Genomic DNA, 19310 nt, shown 5'->3' with positions numbered 1-19310 from the left:
AGAATAAAATGAAAACAAAACAATCCAAATTAATTTGAAGTGCAGACTTTCAGCTCTAATTCAAGGGGTTGAACATAAATATCAAGTACAAGTTTTAGGAACTGCAGCCATTTTTATACACAGCCCCCCCCCCCCCATTTTTCATTTTTCAGGGACCTAAATGTAATTGGACAAATGAATATAATCATGTTTTTTTATAATTTGTTAGGAATCCTTTACCGACAATGACTGCCTGAAGTCTGGAACTCATGGACGTTACCAAAGACTGGGTTTCCTCCTTTCAATTGGGTTGAGATCAGGTGATTGACTCGGTCATTGCAGAATATTCCACTTCTTTTCCTTCAAAAGCTCCTGGGCTGCTTTTGCAGTGTGTTTTGGATCATTGTCCAGCTGTACTGTGAAGCACCATCCAATCAACTTTGCTGCATTTGGCTGAATCTGGGCTGACAGTATATCTCCAAACACTGCAAGATTCATCCGGCTGTTTCTGTCACATCATCATTAAACACCAATGACCCAGTGCCACTGGAAGTCATGCCTGCCCATGCCATCATACTGACTCCACCATGTTTTACAGATAACGTTGTGTCCTTTGGATCATAAGCTGTTCCAAGCCTTTGCCACACGTTTTTCTTCATGTCATTCTGGTACAGATTAATCTTAGTGAGAAATAATACCGCTCTAAAAACTGCTGATCCCTTGGCTTTGCTTCCATCCCACTGAACCAAAAGGTGCTGGCTATGCACAGGTACATTGGATAGAAGAAGGTCCTGGACTGCCACACTCCTTAAAACAATGTCTTTATTTGTACAAATAAAATCCAAAAACAACCAAAGCAATACAGTCAAAACTTGGTGAACAGCAAGAAAAAGGTGGCTGACATGTTTCACATCAAGTAATTAAATCCACAAGGGCTTTTTTTTTTTTACCACTACTATTCCTTTATATTGGCTTTTAAAATTTACAAATGTAGCAATTTGGAATTTGGATGAAATGTTTAGCACTGGGAAATACTTTTTGAAGGATAAAAAGTGCGCTTTTTATATACAACTATAGAGATCAGACCAAAATGAGGGACGAATGAGGAAAGAGGGACAGAGGGACATTGCTCCAAATCAGGGACAGTCCCTCAAAATCAGGGACAGTTGGGAGCTATGCTTTTATGAAACGTGATCTTTTAATGGAGGAGGAGGACCTTTCTTTCATCTGCCCATCCTCCATTTATATATCTTCTATGAGTTGCTGAGTGGAAAGGGCTGGCATAGTTGGGCACACTAGATGAGTGTTTCTCATAGCTTTTTCTGTTCTATCAGCCTTCCTGCACTGCAAGCTTACAGCTGCGGGGGTAGGGGAGGACAGAAGATGAAGATTTCAAAGAAAATAGAAGCCAGGAGAACAGTGGACACATTGGATTCATAGGAAGTATTGCCCCTTGTGCTGATTATTGCTTTTGTAACAACTTCTATACTGGGCACTTTCACCCCCTTCCTGCCCAGGCCAATTCTCAGCCTTTAGTGATGTCACACTTTGAACAACAATTGCATGGTCGTGCAGCACTATACGCATTTGAAATTTTTATCATTTTTTTGAGACCGATAGAGCTTTGTTTTGGTGGTCACCACAGGGGTTTCCTTTTTTTTTTTTTTTTTTAAATCAAACTAAAAAAAGACTGGACATTTAAAAAAAAAAAAAAAAAATAGCACTTTCGCCTAGCAGCAAAAGGTCGCTGGTTCAAATCCCAATCACGACACCATCTGCCTGGAGTTTGCATGTTCTCCTTGTGCCTGCGTGGGTTTCCTCTGGGTACTCTGGTTTACTCCCACTATCCAAAGACTTGTTGGTAGGTTAATTCGATCCTGTCAAAATTGGCCCTAATATGTGTATGTATGAATGTGAGTTAGGGAAATTAGATTGTAAGCTCCTTGAGGGTAGGGACTGATGTGAATGTACAATATATATGTAAAGCGCTACGTAAACTGACATTGTTATATAAGTACCTGAAATAAACAAATAAATAAATAAAACAAAAAGGTTTTCTGTTATAAAAGTTTGCAAATAAGTAACTGTTCTGATGTGCACGGATGAGCCTTCACAGATGGGCACTGATGAGGCTGCACTGATGGGCACTGGTGAGGCTACACTGATGGGCACTGACGAGGCTGCGTTGATGAGGCGGCACTGATAAGTTACACTGATGGGCACTGATAGACACTGATGGGGCTGCATAGATAATCAGGGCACTGATGTTCAGTGCTCTGATTATAAGTGTGAATGTGCCCGGTCATCATGCCGGTCAGTTCTCCTTTCCTCACACAGTGACAGCACATGAGAAAAGGAATGCAGATAACTGGCAAGTTTGTTTACATGTGATCAGCTGTATTAAAGGACACAGTGGTAACAGAGCTGGCCCAATGTGCACCCCAGAGGGCGTGCGGGAGGCGTGTTCTAAGAGGATGTCCATTGTAGCCCTCCCAGAACAAGAGAGCTGCACTGCAGCCGTCTTTTGGCTATGGCGTGATATTGAGGTGGTTCATTTTGACTAAGCTTAAAGTGATTATAAATGCACATTTTTTTTATTTTAAAATAATAAACATGTTATACTTATCTTCACACATATGTCAAATCTAAGCTATTACATTAGTAGCGCTTAATAAATATATTTGACCCTATATATAAATATGTTCCAAATGTACATAGTTCAATTATAGAACATAAAATAGTCCATCCATGTGGTTAATATGTAGCCAGCATAAATCCAATCAGAGTTCCCGTCACCACAACTCGTGAGACCTCTCCCTTATGGTGATGAACTCACTAGAAATCCTCAGAAAATGTGCCTGTATTACAATCTGTACTCTACATTAGGGGGGCGTGCTTCCATCTATATGTCACTATTCTGCTACCACTTCCAGCAATGTCTCCTCTCTATTTCCATCTGACTCACTCAAGGGTGTGTGGCTGCCCAGCCTGGTCCCCCGCCAATGCTCCTGGCCCCTCCACCCTGCCGAGTGCCCCCCAAAGCACCCTGCTTGCACCCAAGCAGACTCTCTCCTGAGCCACTACTCTGCATGTTGACTCACACACAGAGTCGTGGCTCAGCCCCACCTCCTGTCTCATTGGCTCACTGGCTGTGATTGACAGTAGCAGGAACTGCTGTCTCAGCCAATGAGGAGGAGGCATTCCCAAAGAGCCAAGGCTATCGTGCACAGCACTGGAGAAAGGTCAGGCTCAGATAACTATTAGGGGGGGCTGCTGCACAGAGAAGCTTTAAAACCACTTTGAGCTTGATAAGTAAAAATTAGGTCCACACAAAGCTTTTCCATCATTTTTAATGGCAGGGCTTTAAAGACTGCTTAATAAATCTGACAATAAGTCTCTTCACATATCTAAACATTACAATTTGCCATGACAGCGACACATAAATGATCACCGAATGTCTAAAGACATGTCTTGGATACCCTTCATATCTCTCTGAAGTCTTGAGACAATCATCTCTGTTCTTTTATAGATAAAGCATGTGAAATTCTCAGGAATGCCATATTATTCTCCCAGTCCTCCCATGTGAAGTTCCCTTACAATACCAGATAATCAGTGGTATGAGCGTCCGCTAATTACCTCGTAAATAGGAATTCTCTGCAGAAAAATACTGTACATTCTTCACACGTTATTTCCTAATTACCGTGGGAAAATATTTCCAGGGCTGACTTTACTCGGACAACAGCTCCATTACAACTACCTACTTTGAAAACCCAACTCCGAGCAGATATAACCACACAAACTATTACAGCTCCATATTGACTACAAAAATATTAAAGCACTAAAAATGCTAAACAGGCAAACAGATAAATACACAGATGAAATAGATGTATTAGAGTAGTTTTTCATACCAGAGGATTTGCGTTCCTGTTCACTCATCAAAACTCTGTCACACAGCACAGCCCCGACAGGCCAAGTGAACTGATTTTCTTTGCTGCAGTTAAAGTAACACTTACAGGTCTTGTCCCTCCCCCAACCTGTGATTGGACTGTGAAAGGAGAAGCAGCAGACTGATGAGCTCATCTCTATTACAACTGATTGGCTCCTTGTGCTGATTCTCCCGGCCTGAGATTTGCTGAAACAGGAATTGCAAGAGGCTGATACCAGTTGAAATTCAGGTACTTACACTGTTTGCATTTAAAAATTTACAATTAACCCCTTCCCGCTCACGCTGGTGTCTCGTTAAAATGTTTTTAACAGCTAGGGGAGCATGAAGAAATTGCAATCACTGCTGTCACAGTGGTTACATGATCGGGATCCCATCACTAGTAAAGACCAAGAGCTGCCCAGTGGCCCACACTTTTGCCCTTATTAATTGAAATGAAACTATAGTCTTTTATTAGACATTATCTTAACTCCTAAAGTCCAATTTTCTTTTTTTTGTCTTGTTTTTTGGTTTATGCTATATACGGTATGTGTGGGTTATGGTGTTTTGTCTCATAGGACTGTATCATTGGGGTTGAATTACTAAAGACAAATAGACTTGCAGTGCAGTTGTTCCAGAGCTTAGTAAATGAGGAAAAGCTTCATTTGGCAAGAATACTCACGTACAATCAATGCATGTGTAACAGCTCTGGTGAACAAGTGAACCACAACTGCGGTTAGCAAGGATTTCAATGCACTTCTTTATGTGAGAATTCAGTACTGGACCACAGGCATCACTCCACACAAACAGGAGTTTGGGGGTTCTCTACATCATCTCTCTCTCACACAAAGAAAGGTATTGAGCTACTAAGGATGGATGCATTACAACATGCAACCAGAGCTTAGCGTTTAAAATTATAGTATACACTTTAAAGATTCCAATGTACCTCTATATGCAAATGATTATTAGTACGGGACCCCAGGCGTCACTCCAAGCAAACAGGAGTTTGGGTTCTCTAGATCATATCACTTAACATATAGAGATGTATTAGGTCACTAAGGGAGTTGGTATGAAATACCACCAACCCTTAGCATAGAAAGGTTAGAGCGAACATGTTCAGCAAGTCAGGGCAAGGCCCATAAGCAATTTACACTTATGTCAAGCACGTAGTAAATAGGAGTTGTTAAGACCAGCTGGTCTGGCTTGAGCCACGGCTTTGTTTTTGAAATCCCTGTTTGTTGGATGTCAGTATCGTTGTTTGGAAATAAAGCCTTAAACCTAGTACTGCACCATAAAGTCTCTTCTTTATCTTTCCTAATCGGGAACTTGGGAACGAACCTTACCTTACCAAAATCCAAGAGGATTATCGTAGCAGCAGCAGGAGGAGAGGTCCCACTATTGGAGGAATCTGCAGATGTACCGTCCCCGGCTAACTGATCCCTTTTGCACAAGTCCATAAGATCTCTATAACCTGAGATCCAACATATCTTGTAAGCGGCGCTGATTGTTTTTTTTTTGATGAACAGAACACCTGATTAACCTTCTGTCAAGCCGTTTGTTTTACTGGTCTGCAAATCAATTTATGGACTATATGTTTTTATTATCTTGATTTGATCTATTGGCAATAACTCATTATTGTATTTGAACTGAATATTTAGTTTTTTAATTGCAGCCCCCATATCATTTCACACACATATATAGTTGATTTTTATAAATGTTAACATATATTATTATTCCACTAGGGGTTTAGCGCATATAGTCCACCACACATGGCACATAATCATGGCTGGGATGCATGAGATGTAAATATGTACTGCGCACACCAATGCTACTCGTGGTCCTTTCTTTTTACCCCTGCATCACTATTGAATAGGGATGAGCCGAACACCCCCACGTTCGGTTCGCACCAGAGCGTTTGAACAGACCGAACGTTCGCGCGAACATTTAAAACCCCATTGAAGTCTATGGGACTCGAACGTTCGAATTCAAAAGTGCTCATTTTAAAGCACAATATTCAAGTTATTGTTGGAAAACGTCTTTGAGAACCTGGGAACATGTATCAATGGAATTTTTTTTTTTTTAAAACTGTAGTTTTTTCTGGAGCAGCGATTTTAATTATGCTTTAAAAAGAAAAAAAAAAAAGAAAAATTCCTTTAAATATCGTACCTGCTGGGTGTCTATAGTAGTGGCACGTGTTTAGAAATGTCCCTGCACAACATTTAATACTGCTTGCGGCTTTAACCCCCCTGGCGGTATTCCCGAGTCTGACTCAGGGTGAGATTTTTTGGCCGCAACACACTACACGCGGCCTAATATAGTGTGGGGCGTGTACTAAACCCCCTGAGCCATAATTGGCCAAAGCCACCCTGGCTTTGGCCAATTATGGCTCTCCGTTTTTGCGCGCTGTGATTGGCCAAGCATGCAGGGTCATAGTGCATGCTTGACCAATAATCAGCGCGCAATGCCGCAGTGAATTATGGGCTGTTGCGCGTCACTCGAATTTGGCACGAACGACCCATTTTGTTCGAATTTCGTCGGACGTACGAACAGACGATGTTCGAGTCGAACATACGTTCGAGTCGAACACAAAGCTCATCCCTACTATTGAGTCCTTTTAGTGACAAAAAAATGTTAGAGGAAGAAACGACAGCAAGCTGCAGCGGATGCATATGTTCTACAATCCCAGATATTTAGAATGCTGAAGACTTTAAAGGTGGAAGATTATGGTGTTCTGACTTGCTGTTCACCAGAATGGTGAGTATTCACAGTCTTCTATTGCAGGGAGCTTGTCTTTAGAATTCCTGGGGGAAGGCACCTCAAGATAGGGACATATATATATGAACTAGGTCCTCTTTGCTTATCTCTTACCGATTAACTTTGCTGTCATGTAATTTGGTAACACGGCTAAAAATAAAATCAGGTTAAAATCTGAATATGTGGTTTGACCCAGTTTAACTACAGGTGTCTTAATAAATTCCAGTCTTACATTAACCTGGGGGCCCAGCTGCCACTTTTGGTTTCACATCCTGTGACATCAGTAGCGAATCCAAAGTTGGCAGCGGAGTGCCCATTTATCTGAGGCCATCAGTTGCTAAAGTAGGGCAGTAGACAGCACTATTACATCATGGCTGATATAGGAGGCAGTTTTGAGAACTTGTGTCTGAAAATTAGTGTTTATGGTGTCTCGTTGCAGAAACTAGAATCACACCTTCAGTATGTAGGTTGGAAGCTGAAACAAAATGTCTTAAGACGCAATGGGAGATTTTTCTGCTCTGATCTTTTTAAAGATGTACTGTACAGCCTGTACTGGAAAAGAGTAGGATGATACGTAGCTTATAAGGGGACAAGATATCAAGTATTAATTTTCTTTCACCCATAGCAAGGAAAATAGGAAGAAGCACTGTGACAGAAAATAACCAAGACAGGGGCTTTTGGAGAGGACAATGAGCAAGCCTCCTACCCACTCACTATTGGCCCTGGATTTTAGGGGAACACTACTCTATCCCAGTGTGCCTCTACTACACTATGAAGGAAAAGAGCGGGTTGCTGAAGTCTATAGAATAGCAGTCTGTAAATAATGGTGTCAGTTTTTTATACACACCTGCCACATAGCACAAGTACAGTACGTGCATTGCTTTTTGACCCTTCTAGTGGACCTTTTAGTAATTTAACTCACTTAAGCTCTAGACAATGACTCTTTCTGGGCTGAGATGATGTCATCAGTCTGCTGCAAGCAGGAGTAAGCATTTCCTTAGTCTTCTCTCCTCCAGTAATCAGACTGCAATACCTGTAGCCTCTCAATTATGTACCAAGTCACAATTTAAGAAGCTACAGCAGGGCCTGACCTGTGTAAAATATTTGAAAACTTTACCAAGAACTGAAAAGTAGATGAAGGCATTGTCAGGAGTGTGAGAGGTACTATTATGTTGAGCACATGCATGCTATTTGATGTTAGGTTCACTTTAAAAAGTAAGGAACTAAATCTATGAAATTCTGATTTCCTTCTACTTGACTAGAGATGCCCTTTAATGATGAATGTGTGCAATTTCCACACCTAGCCTAGCACAGAGTCCATCTAGAATTTCTTCTCTTGGTAAAGACCCAACTTTTCTCAATGCAAGACTTCAAAATTACACAATGGCAATTAATAATGAGAAACGACAGGGGAACAAGACACACCACTGTGGAGCATAAATCTTATTAAGCCACGAAAACTGCATTACAAGTCCAGCTAACTTTTCAGATTTCAAACACCAGATGAAGAGAAAAAAGGCCATAGCAGAAATAAATAATAAAATGAAGGCTGGAAAGGAGATGGAGACCGCGGCGTGAAAAGATTAATTATAATGGCACAATGGGAGAAAAGTGAAGATCAGAAGAGGGCTAAGAACTCGGATAAGAGGGAGACGTGTTCTAGGAGTTCACAAAGAACATTTCAATAAATGGATTTCTTAAAGTTGCACTCTGATTTAACATGATTTTTTTTTTTTTGCCATTTAGTTGAAAAGCCTACCTGCTCCTGGCATTGTTCTGCCACTGGTTGTCCTCTCCGTTAAGCCCCTATGGTTGCTAGTACCTTAAGATTTTGAATGATCCTCGGTCCAAACCTGATGTTTAAAGTGTATGTAAAGCCAAGAACACAAACATAATATGATGCAGCTTACCAGTTCTTGGATGAGGTGAAATCATTATTGTTTCCTTTTCTGGGCCCCCTTTATTTTCATCTGGTGTTCCTGCCAGCAACACACTTCCTGTCCTAGGATAACAACACTCAATCACTGTACATTAAGGTGACCAGATTTGTTTTTACCAGTAATGGTGGGAATCAGTGACTCCATCACCGCCGCCTGCCTCACACAGCCTGTCAAGTCTTACTCTCTGGGCCCCGGCTACTACTGGGTGGGGAGCGGAGGAAGATCACTCCGCCAGCAAAGGCAAGAAGATAAGCAGGCAGGCGGCTGGCCGGGACTTGAGTCAAGGCTGAAGAACATGCGAGTGGAGCTGAATGGGCATGCGCCGAAACTGAAGAAATATTCCCTCCGCTCCGACCAGCACATGATCATCAAATAATGGAAAAAAATAATACACCCCCCTAAGCTAGTAGGAGCAGCGGAGCGGGGTGTGTAATTCAAAACAAAACACTTTCGGCCTCTTGCACACTGCAGCTTAAAAAAGCTCAGTACAGCGTTTTTTTTTTTCTGAGCTAAAATGTAGCCCATTATTTACATTTGCCTGTGCAGGTGTGTATACAAGCGCAAGTATTCTTCAGTAAAAAAAAAAATAGGAAAATCTGTGTTCCCGGTCAGTATTTTGCGCCAGTGCGTGCAAATACATGTATAGAAGCATAAATATGAATACGTTTTTTCTAGGGTGTGTAGCATTACCCCCAGTGGAGCTGCTGGATTTTTGGGCGACATGTTACCTTTTGGCTCCTCCGAATTTCCTAGGGGTGATTATTGCAAATAGTAGAAGTAAAGGAATGTCCAGACAGGTGCTCTTTGCTGTGCTCTTTATTACCCAGCCGGGTAAAAACAGTAAACTTGTGGTGAGGAAAGTAAAGCTGAAGAAGATAGGAGAATAGCAGATTCAGGCGTGATGGTAGGAAACAGTCCTTCTCCCAAGCGTAACACTTTTCTTCACCACTCCTGCTGGAGTGGGTTTAGTGTAACCAGACAGGCCTCTCTCCCTGACCTGGCAATTATAAGAATAAGTCTCTGCCACAGACCCTCCTTGGTGAACTTAAACTTGGGAGAAAGTCTCTGCCACAGACCCCTCTCAATGAGCCACAGGTCCCCTCTGGGTTGGAATATTGGAGATATGCCTCCTTACTTGAGTTACGTCTGGATCTCCTTCAACTTGCCGCCCAGGTACCGACTGACAGGTGATCAATCCCTCGGTGTCCGGCTACCTCGATTCCGGTGGTTTATCCAGGCCCTTTTGGACCGCCAGCCTCTCAATGGCGCTCCTCAGACTGACTTCCCACCGAACAGCAGCACAGCTTGGGATCTTCAGATTGGGAACTCAGTCACTCACTGGGTTCCCGCCACTGTTCAGATGCTCCGGGTCAGCATGGCCCCGGAACCAGGAACACCGCGTGGCACGCACGCCCCGGTCAGGTAGGCCATAACGCCAGGGCGCCGTGATGTGGCCACCCTAAAGGTAGGTGCCACACTGGACGAAGAAGAACCCAGAACCAATGGCGTCTGTCCCATAAATACCCCTCCCCAGCATGCACAGCGGGACAAACCCTCGTGATTGGCTGCTGGGAAGAGCACCCAAACCTCAACTCCACTGCTGCCACCTGCAGCACTGGGGTTGGAAGAACACTCCAGCACAGCAAAATGGGCTCACAGCACAGCCAAGCTGAGACAGAGACAGCAATTTGCCACTAACAATCTGGATCAGAGTTTAACTACACTCTGATCTGCCCTTAAATTTCACTAGCACCAGTACTGTAAGGTACATAGGCGCTACAAGTGTCTCAGGGAATGTGGTTGGGGAGCTGTCTCTAGACATTGTGATTAGGACCTTTCCTAGAGCTCCAGGGTTGCTTGTGCTTTCAGGGTCAGACACCAGAGGTTGCAACATTAACTGTCAGGGCCGTCTTTAAGGCAGGGCGAAATGGGCAGCTGCCCAGGGCCCTGTCATTGTTGTGGGGCCCAAAGCAGCGGCCTCATACTTGCCAACTATCCCAGTTTAAATTCTCTTGTCTCTTGAAGTTTTAGTCCTTTGCTGTGTCCTGATATCTCAGTGTGAAGTGCTGCTACTAATGCTGCCCAGCTCTGCCCATTGTTGTGTACAAATGACTCACCTGCAGACCCTGTACATGTAAATAACCGTCATTCATATGTGTAGCACTACCCCCGAAGGAGCTGCTGGTTTAGATTTGGGCCTGCCGTTACCTTACTGTTCACCATGCTTGTCCTAGGGGTCCTTCTTGAAGAGTTACAAATATCCACACCAACACTTTGTTTTCTTTTTCTTCAAGGGTTTTATTAAACAAGTTCCATTAGAGGGGTGAAGGGGTAGGGAAGATTCAGGTACTTTACTTTGCGGATCACGGGTATGATCTTGGATCCAGAGGACAAATCGTTTCCACACTGAATTCAGCGACCACCGGAAAGGCCTCTCTCACTGACCTAGCAGCCGGTGCGAAGCCCGTTCAAAAGTCTCTGCCACAGACTTGATGAGTGCCGTCGAGTCGTTGCACAGTCCTCTGCCACAGGATCATGTAACCACACACACACTTTGCAAAGTTCAAAATAGATTACACAGCTCACGGTGCCAGGAAACTTTCAGCCAAGCCGGCCACACGGTGAGGTAAATTGGCCAGGGTGCGTCCTCCAATTGGATCCCTAATTGTTCGGCTTCTTCCCTCAGGATAGACAGCACAGGACCTCCCCTGGACCAGTAGGCGCCCCAGAAACTCCTGGGCCTACTCTCAGTAGCGGAGCCTCGGGCCAGCAGGCTCCAAGACCAAAAGGCTGCTAACACATCCCTGAGGCCAGGAGTGCCATCGGGTCAGGATCGGGAGACCCCCGCCAGAACGGCGTCTGTCCCTCCCCAGAATGCCCCTCCCCAGAATGCACAGCTGCGGGGACAACGCCACTGAGCTGCTTCTGGGCAAGAGGTACCCAATACACCCAGCCTATTGCAGTTCCAACCTTGACTACTTGTGACAGCGACAACCACAGTCAGGTGGAAGATGTGCAATGCAGCTGAGCTGGAACAGAGACCCATAATTTGGCATAAATTTCTGAGCTAAACTACAGCTCAGATAACTAAATTTACAAATAGCGCCTACTCAACAGGAGCAGGGCGCTACATATGTAAATAACAACAGCATTCATAGGTAAATAACGACAGCATTCATATGCAAATAGCTAAGGCCGGCGGCATTCATATGTGAATAAAGGCAGCATTCATATGTATATAATGCCCCTCTGCAGTGAAGAGATGATGTGCTGTAACCTCTAGCAACCAATCAGTGAGCAGTATTACTGTACTAATCAGTGAGCCGTAATGTGTGCTGTAACCTCCAGCATAAGGTGACCAGATTTTTAAAATGAAATCCGGGGACATATTTTTTCTTTACTAGTAATGGCGGTAATCAGCGACTCTCTACCCGTCGCCGCCCGCCTCACAGCCTCACAAGTCTTATGCCGCGTACACACAACAATTTTTCGGCATGAAAAAAAAACAACCTTTTTAAAAACGTCATTTAAAATGATCGTGTGTGGGCTACACATCATTTTTAGGCTTCTGAAAAACGTAAAAAAAAAAAAAAATCGAACATGCTGCATTTTTTAACGTTGTTTTAAAAAATGTTGTTTTTCGGGTTGTAAAAAATGATCGTGTGTGGGCTAAAACGACATTTTAAACCCGCGCATGCTCAGAAGCAAGTTATGAGACGGGAGACAGAAGAACATGCGAGCGAAGCAGAATGGGCATGCGCCCGAAACTGAAGAAATATTCCCTCTGCTCCGATCAGCACATGATCATCAGAAAGGGGCACAGATAATGGGAAAAATACACCCCCCCTAAGCTAGTAAGCACGGCGGAGCGGAGGTGTGTAATTCTAATTTTTTTTATTTTAATTCTGCACTGACTTTCCTTGAAATTGCCCCTGCCCCCTATAAAATCCAATCTGGGGACAAAATCAGGGACAGACTTGGTCCGGGAACAGTGTCCTCAATCAGGGGACTGTCCACTGAAACTGGGGATGTCTGGTCACCCTACTCTAGCATCCAGTCAGTAAGTGGTAATGATATGCTGTAACCTCTGGCAAACAATCGCAATCACTGCCTGATCTGATACAGTAAACTGATTTCAAGTCTAGCTGATATTTACTGTATGTCTCAGAGCAGATGGAGAGCAAAATTGCATGGGGGATCCCCAAGAATTTTTTGCCCAGGGTCCAATCAACATTAAAGACGGCCCTGTGAACTGTGACTGCTCCAACAGAGTCTCAGACAAGTTGACTGTCCCCTCTACCTCCAGCAGTACTTATGGATGCTACTGGAGAACTTTGCTTAAAGCGGGAGTTCACCCATAAAACAATTTTTTCAAACAATCCCCTTACATTGATGCTCATTTTGTCTAGGGGAATCGGCTAGTTGTTTTAAAATATGAGCCGTACTTACCGTTTTCGAGATGCATCTTCTCCGTCGCTTCCGGGTATGGGTCTTCGGAAGCGGGCGTTCCTTCTTGATTGACAGTCTTCCGAGAGGCTTCCGACGGTCGCATCCATCGCGTCACCAGTAGCCGAAAGAAGCCGAACGTCGGTGCGGCTCTATACTGCGCCTGTGCACCGACGTTCGGCTTCTTTCGGAAAATCGTGACGCGATGGATGCGACCATCGGAAGCCTCTCGGAAGACTGTCAATCAAAATAGGAACGCCCGCTCCCGCAGCCCATACTCGGAAGCGGCGGAGAAGATGCATCTCGTAAACGGTAAGTACAGCTCATATTTTATAACAACTAGCCGATTCCCCTAGACAAAATGAGCATGAAGCTAAGGGAAAAAAGCGTTATATACGGGTGAACCCCCGCTTTAAGAAATTTCCCTCTGATACCAGAGTGTGTTTTGGAGTATCCTGCACCTTCATTCCTCTCTGCTGTTCAAATACTGCAATAAATTTCAAAAAACACCCATAGACTGAGCCTGTGTGTCTGCGTGTTCTGAAGCTGGCACCTGGGCTGGCAGCCTCAGGGATCACAATCTCCGTGAGAACCTACAAAGTTTGTCTAGTGTACCAAAGAACAGGAAAATGCAAGCAAGTAAAATGTAATATTTTTATCTTTGTGCATGTACTTTTTTCTAACCATCCCAGCCTGGTGTTCCTGTGCCGTGCACATTTTCATGTCTGCTTGCCAATGTGCAGCGACTTCTTTATCCCCGCTGTTTGTGAAATGGTAAATAGCTATTATACTCTTCGGAGATCTTTGAGAAGGCTTAACACCGTGCCCTGCAATCAGATGATAGGATTGGGTGCCAGGAGACAAAGCTGCCATATTCTTTCCTTGCCACAAATGACATGAACACAGTTAACTCCTTGGCTGCTACAGACCTGCATTGGCAGACATGGAGCAAAGCTAAGCCTCAGATTCATAATGCCGTGTGTACAGATACACCTCAGACGCAAAGGTTTTCGATTTAGGTTCAGTGGACAAATCCCATCCACTTAGCGGCTTTCATTTTTATGGCAGCCAGTGGGGTTGAAAGACTCGGGTTTGCCAGTAATTGGATTCAGTAATGGCTTTGGAAGTCATTATTGTATGTGAAGGCTACCTATTAAGAATACTTCCTGTTAAGGAGGCAAACTCTGCAAGTACTAATTAACAGCATAATATCAACATATCAGGTGCTAAAAATTGCAACTCATCTTATTAGCTGAACTCCATGCAATTTTTTTCCCCCATGTAGTGGGGCTTTACCTTCATTGCATGGGTTAACTGCGCGTTTTATCAAGGGTTGACCAGAAAGATGTATGCTCACCTGATCCTCTAATCCAGCGGCAAATGGTGCTCCCCTACGATCTAGCAGTGGACTGTTCCTGACATCTTCACATTCAGAGCAGTCCTATGGGCGTGATGACGTCAGGAACAGTCCATTGCACAAGACTGCAAGAACTGGAGGGGGTTGGGGGGTGGGGAGCAAGAGCCGCAAGGACCAGTCTTGTGCTTGGAGGATCAAAGGATTAGGTAGCCCCACTGCACGTGGAAAAACAAATGTGTTTGGTGTTCAGCTATCACTTATCAAATCTCAGTCAGGACACTATCTTCACGGAGTCTGCGTTCCTTAGCTGTGGTGGCTGCATACATTTTCTATTTTCACGCTATTTTGCATTTTTTCAAATACAGAAAAACACCCATATATCCTGCCAGAAAGCCAGTGTCTTGTAACTTCCTGTACACTGAACTGAAATCTTGCTGACTGCTGAAGTATAAACAAAACAACTGTGGTAGGTATCAGTAATTGGTGTCGGCGAGTACTAAAAAAAGTATCGTTACTCGTAAAAAAAAAATGGTATCGGTGCATCCCTAGTACCATTACATTTATTGCTGCTTTGCATTGTTATTGTTTGAATGGCACCCCAATCTACCAGGGGAATGCATATGTGTCGCAGACCATTGCAGCACATCACAACGCAGGACAACACACCGTAGTGCATTGCAGTTTGTTACAATATGACAATACAATATTGACACATATGATTTTTGGGATGTTTTGGTGCATTGATTTCAAAAGGCTTCCTTTAGGCAACACACATTAACTTGCGATATATTGTGTTAGTGCACCACAACAAAGTAAATGGACCCTTAACATTTGATGTAGTAGCTTTTAGCTAAGCAGATGCAGCTCAACAGATCTGTGACATACCTATGGGAAAAGACAGGAGGACAAATGACCGATGTCTGAGACCTTGTACACACGAGCAGACATGTCCGATGAAAATGGTCCGCGGACCGTTTTCATCGGACATGTCTGCTGGGAGCTTTTGGTCTGATGTGTGTACACACTATCAGACCAAAATCCCCACGGACAGAGAACGCGGTGACGTAGAAGACACCGACGTTCTCTGACACGGAAGTTCAATGCTTCCACGCATGCGTCGAATCAATTCGACGAATGCGCGGGATTTCGGGCCGCTGGTTATACGTCATAACCAGCGGACATGTCTGATGAATCGTACTAACCATCGGACATGTCCGACGGACAGGTTTCCAGCGGACAAGTTTCTTAGCATGCTAAGAAACTTTTGTCCGCTGGAAACCTGTCCGCTAGGCCGGAAAACTGTCCGCTAGGCCCTACACACGGTCGGACATGTCCGTGGAAACTGGTCAGCGTCAGGAAAAATTGTAGTTTTTCCTGACGAGATTTTTGGTAAGAATCTCTTGCCGCCCGAGTGTACAGACTCTTCTTTCCAAAGAACCGTGGTTCTCTTGAAAGGCAAGAACATGTGACGTCATCGCATATGACAAGTATGCGCTCTTCACATTCGATGCCATCGCAGTCATCTTGCTTCACCCTACCTATGCCTAGGAAGCTAGGAATGTCAAAGTCATTTCTAACATGCGCAGGTTTCCACGGCGACAGGTAAGTATACAGATGGGCGGGTTTCTCGTCGGGAAACAGGCCGACAAGAATCTCGACGAGAAAATAGAGAGCAGGATCTCTATTTTTCTCGTTGAGATTCTGGGCAGATTTCCAGATGAGAAACCTCATGCAACTCACAGCAGGTGTCTGGTGCATCCCCGTTCACCACTTCAGGTCCGATTTTAGCCCAAATATTGGGCTGAATTCAGACCAGAAATGGACCACAGAGGAGATATCTCAACCGGCTCAATCTCCTGCTATTGCGAATTGGATGCAGTGAACCAGGATCCAATTTGCAAAAGTATGAACCCAGCCCTACAATAATATGGTTTTGGAACTTCGGAATTCTTTTTGAAACTGAAGTTAAAATCCTAGTGTTTCTCTGGAAAAGTGTAGTTTATGGACAAGACAAAAATCCAAAACGTGTATGGATAGGATTGCAAAATCATAACAAGAGAGCGACCTTCTCTAGAAATGAAAGCAAGTAGGGCTTGAAAAGTTTTTGTGTGCCATTTACCACTGATCCTAAATCTGCAGACAGAGAGGGCACAGCCTCTTTCTACTATGATTCTGCCGCTATTCTTTTCTGTAAGGAATCCAGGTATCTGACCAGGGATCAGTATAATGTCAATAAGGACAAACTGAAGCTGAATTCCAAGCAGATAGTAAAAAAAGAGTAAGGCTGTGGAAATTAACTATTAATTCCTCGATTAATCGTACATTTTTGTTGATCGATTAAAATTCTGTTGATCGGTCCTCACCTCTCTGCCGGCTTCCGGGTCTTCAGGGAGTTTCGTCGGAGATCATCTGAAGGGCTCCTTTGCTGTGCCTTCATATCTGCATGCCTGCGGGGACCTTACTACCTGCCACACGCAAGGGTTGTTACACTTCCCTCTATCAACCTGGGATTCTACAGCCATCCACTGGGAGTTGTGATAGTTCCCTTCACGGGACATCTACATGCCGACGGACTGATGTTAACCCCTCCTCATCTGGATTCAGCAGTGGTATCGTTGTACACATTTTTATACCAGTATCATACTTAGCTACATGTTTTTATGACTGCTTTTGCTACCGTTTGGTATTACTTGCACCATTTTTACAGTTTATGTAGCTACATCGATTTTATCTCCAGTGCAATATTTATTTTGTTACCTACTTGAAGACTATAAAAGTTTTAATGCTATTCCCATCGAGCGCTGCCTTTGTGTGTTTTTTGTATCCTGCTATTCATTTTTTCAGTGGTTGGTAGCTGCACTGGGAATCAGCCTGCAAGGAGATCAGCTAAAAGTAGTTGGATCTGTATGTGCGTTATAATTAATCAAAATTGGCCGATTAATTAATTTAAAAAAAAATTGATCAATCGAACACGAAAATTGTAATCAGTAATAGCCCTAAAAAAAGAGCAATTAAAGTATACCTAGGAAATTAGTTCATATATACTTTTACTTAGAACATACTTCAATCTGTCTTGACATCAGCCTATGCAGTACCCTGCAGGGCAGGGAAGCACTCTAAACCAATCAGAACACTTCTACTGTCTACATGCGCGGCAGGGTATATGCTAATAAAATTAGAGAACAGAGTGATGACTCACATGTAGGGTTGCCACCTGTCCAGGATTCACCCGGACAGTCTGGGTTTTGAATAATGTGTCTGGGATTCAGGCTGACTGAAACCCAGACACATTATTCAGACCGGGCTGTAGCTCCCCAAGTAACCAAGATAGTCCCACACAAATCTGTTGCCTTTTGGGGGGCAGGTTTGGCCCCCAGGTTTCAGGACATTGAAAGAGAAAGGAGCTACTATGAAACAGGAAATCTGGGGCTGTAGTTATAATACCAGTTTAAACTGGAACATAGGCAAGGATTAAAGTAGTTGTAAACCTCAGTCATGGAATCTGAGCAAAGCACATATATCTATAGTGTGTCCTTATCTCTCCAAAGCTCTAAGTGTAGTTTTTCCCTGGTGCTTTATTCCTCTGTTATCAGCATGAGTCACTTCTGAGAAGTTTTCCAGACACATGAAATAAATTTGTGTCAGGAGCAGTAGCGGCTGGTGCTAAACTCTGGGGTCGCGGCTTTCCCGGCTCCTCCTCCTGGCCAATCCAGTCTTCTTTAGATCCACCTCCTATCCTAAAAAGCCGGAAACCAATAGCGAATATTGATTCGCTAGTGTCACAAGCCCAACCTTTTTCAAGCCAATTGGAGCCTCGTGCCCTGTACACATGGTCGGGATTCCCCAAGGGATCAAGGGTCCGTCGGAAATCCCAACGGGAAAATCGAGAACCTGCTCTCCTGTACACACGAGCAGGTTTTCCGACTGGAAAACTCAGAGGAGAGCTTTTGGCTGGGAATCCTGGCTGTGTGTATGCTCCATTGGAGTTTTTACGCCAGGAAAAAGTCAGCCGGAATCTCGGCGGGAAAAAAGAGAGCAGGTTCTCTTTTTTTTCCGGCAGTTTTGGGCAGTTTTCCCATCTGTAAAACTCCGAGGAGGATACACACGGCCTGGATTCCCGGCCAAAAGCTCTCCTTGCAGTTTTCCCATCGGGAAACCCGGACGTGTCTATGGGGCATCAGGCTCTAATCATGTGCTTGAAAAAACTGTAAAGAAACCTATGAGTTCTGTGAAAATAGTGCGCTGCACTATTTTCACAAAATGTATATTGCAGTAGGTGTGGTGTATCACTATAAGTGATCAGTAGCTGTGTAGACACTCTGAGGGTTATATTTGTTGCTTTTTTTTCTCACATTATTATAGTAGTAATTTATTAGTATTGTGGCGCTGATTGTTTTTCACAATTTTCTATGAGTCCTGTGCCCCGCATGCAATCTAAGGGGGTGGTGCCCCTGCACCCCTTATGGACCGGCTGCTCCTGGGAGCTGGGGGGGGGGGGCTCAGCAGACTATTCAGAAGACAGTTCTGCTGTGTGGAGGGGGTCTGTGCCTTTCCTCCAGTCAACTCTCACACACTGTAACTGCAGCTCTCCACCCCCTCCTCTGTGCTCCTGACAGATGAAGAAAGATTTTAACACTTTCTGTCATTTTGAAGGGGTGTAGGGAAGAGAAGACTGCAGATAAACAAGATAAGATGAACAAGTAAAATGTATGTAGGATAATTAGTTTCATCTCTGTGTATCATCTGAGGCTGTTCACTTCACTGGGTATGTGAGGGCTTACAAACACTTTAAATGAAAAAGAAGGTGCAATTTCTTTGACCATAAGGCTCCATGCACACTGAAGCTGATAAAAGCTATAAAAAAAACGCCAGTAGCTTTGCAGGGAGCCTTTCAAAGTTTTTTTAGTGTTTT

The 19310-nt window shown here is 43.9% G+C and overlaps 1 protein-coding gene across 3 annotated transcripts in view; it reads right to left on the bottom strand.

Moving 5' to 3' along the window:
- The window catches only part of SHISAL1 (shisa like 1), a 217937-nt gene that overhangs the window by 98567 nt on the left and 100060 nt on the right, over positions 1 to 19310 (bottom strand). The window contains exon 1 of one of the 3 annotated variants that reach the window (XM_040345813.1): positions 3888 to 3975. The exons of the other annotated variants lie outside the window; for them this stretch is intronic. The gene's annotated coding sequence lies outside the window, so the exon portion shown is untranslated. Of the gene's footprint in view, positions 1 to 3887; positions 3976 to 19310 lie in introns of those variants that run through there. 3 annotated transcript variants of the gene reach the window in all.

This window comes from Rana temporaria, chromosome 3 (genome assembly GCF_905171775.1).
Source record: "Rana temporaria chromosome 3, aRanTem1.1, whole genome shotgun sequence".
Classification (NCBI taxonomy): Eukaryota; Metazoa; Chordata; class Amphibia; order Anura; family Ranidae; genus Rana; species Rana temporaria.
The sequence above is the reverse complement of the archived record's forward strand: the minus strand, read 5'-3'. Positions and strand labels throughout refer to the sequence as shown.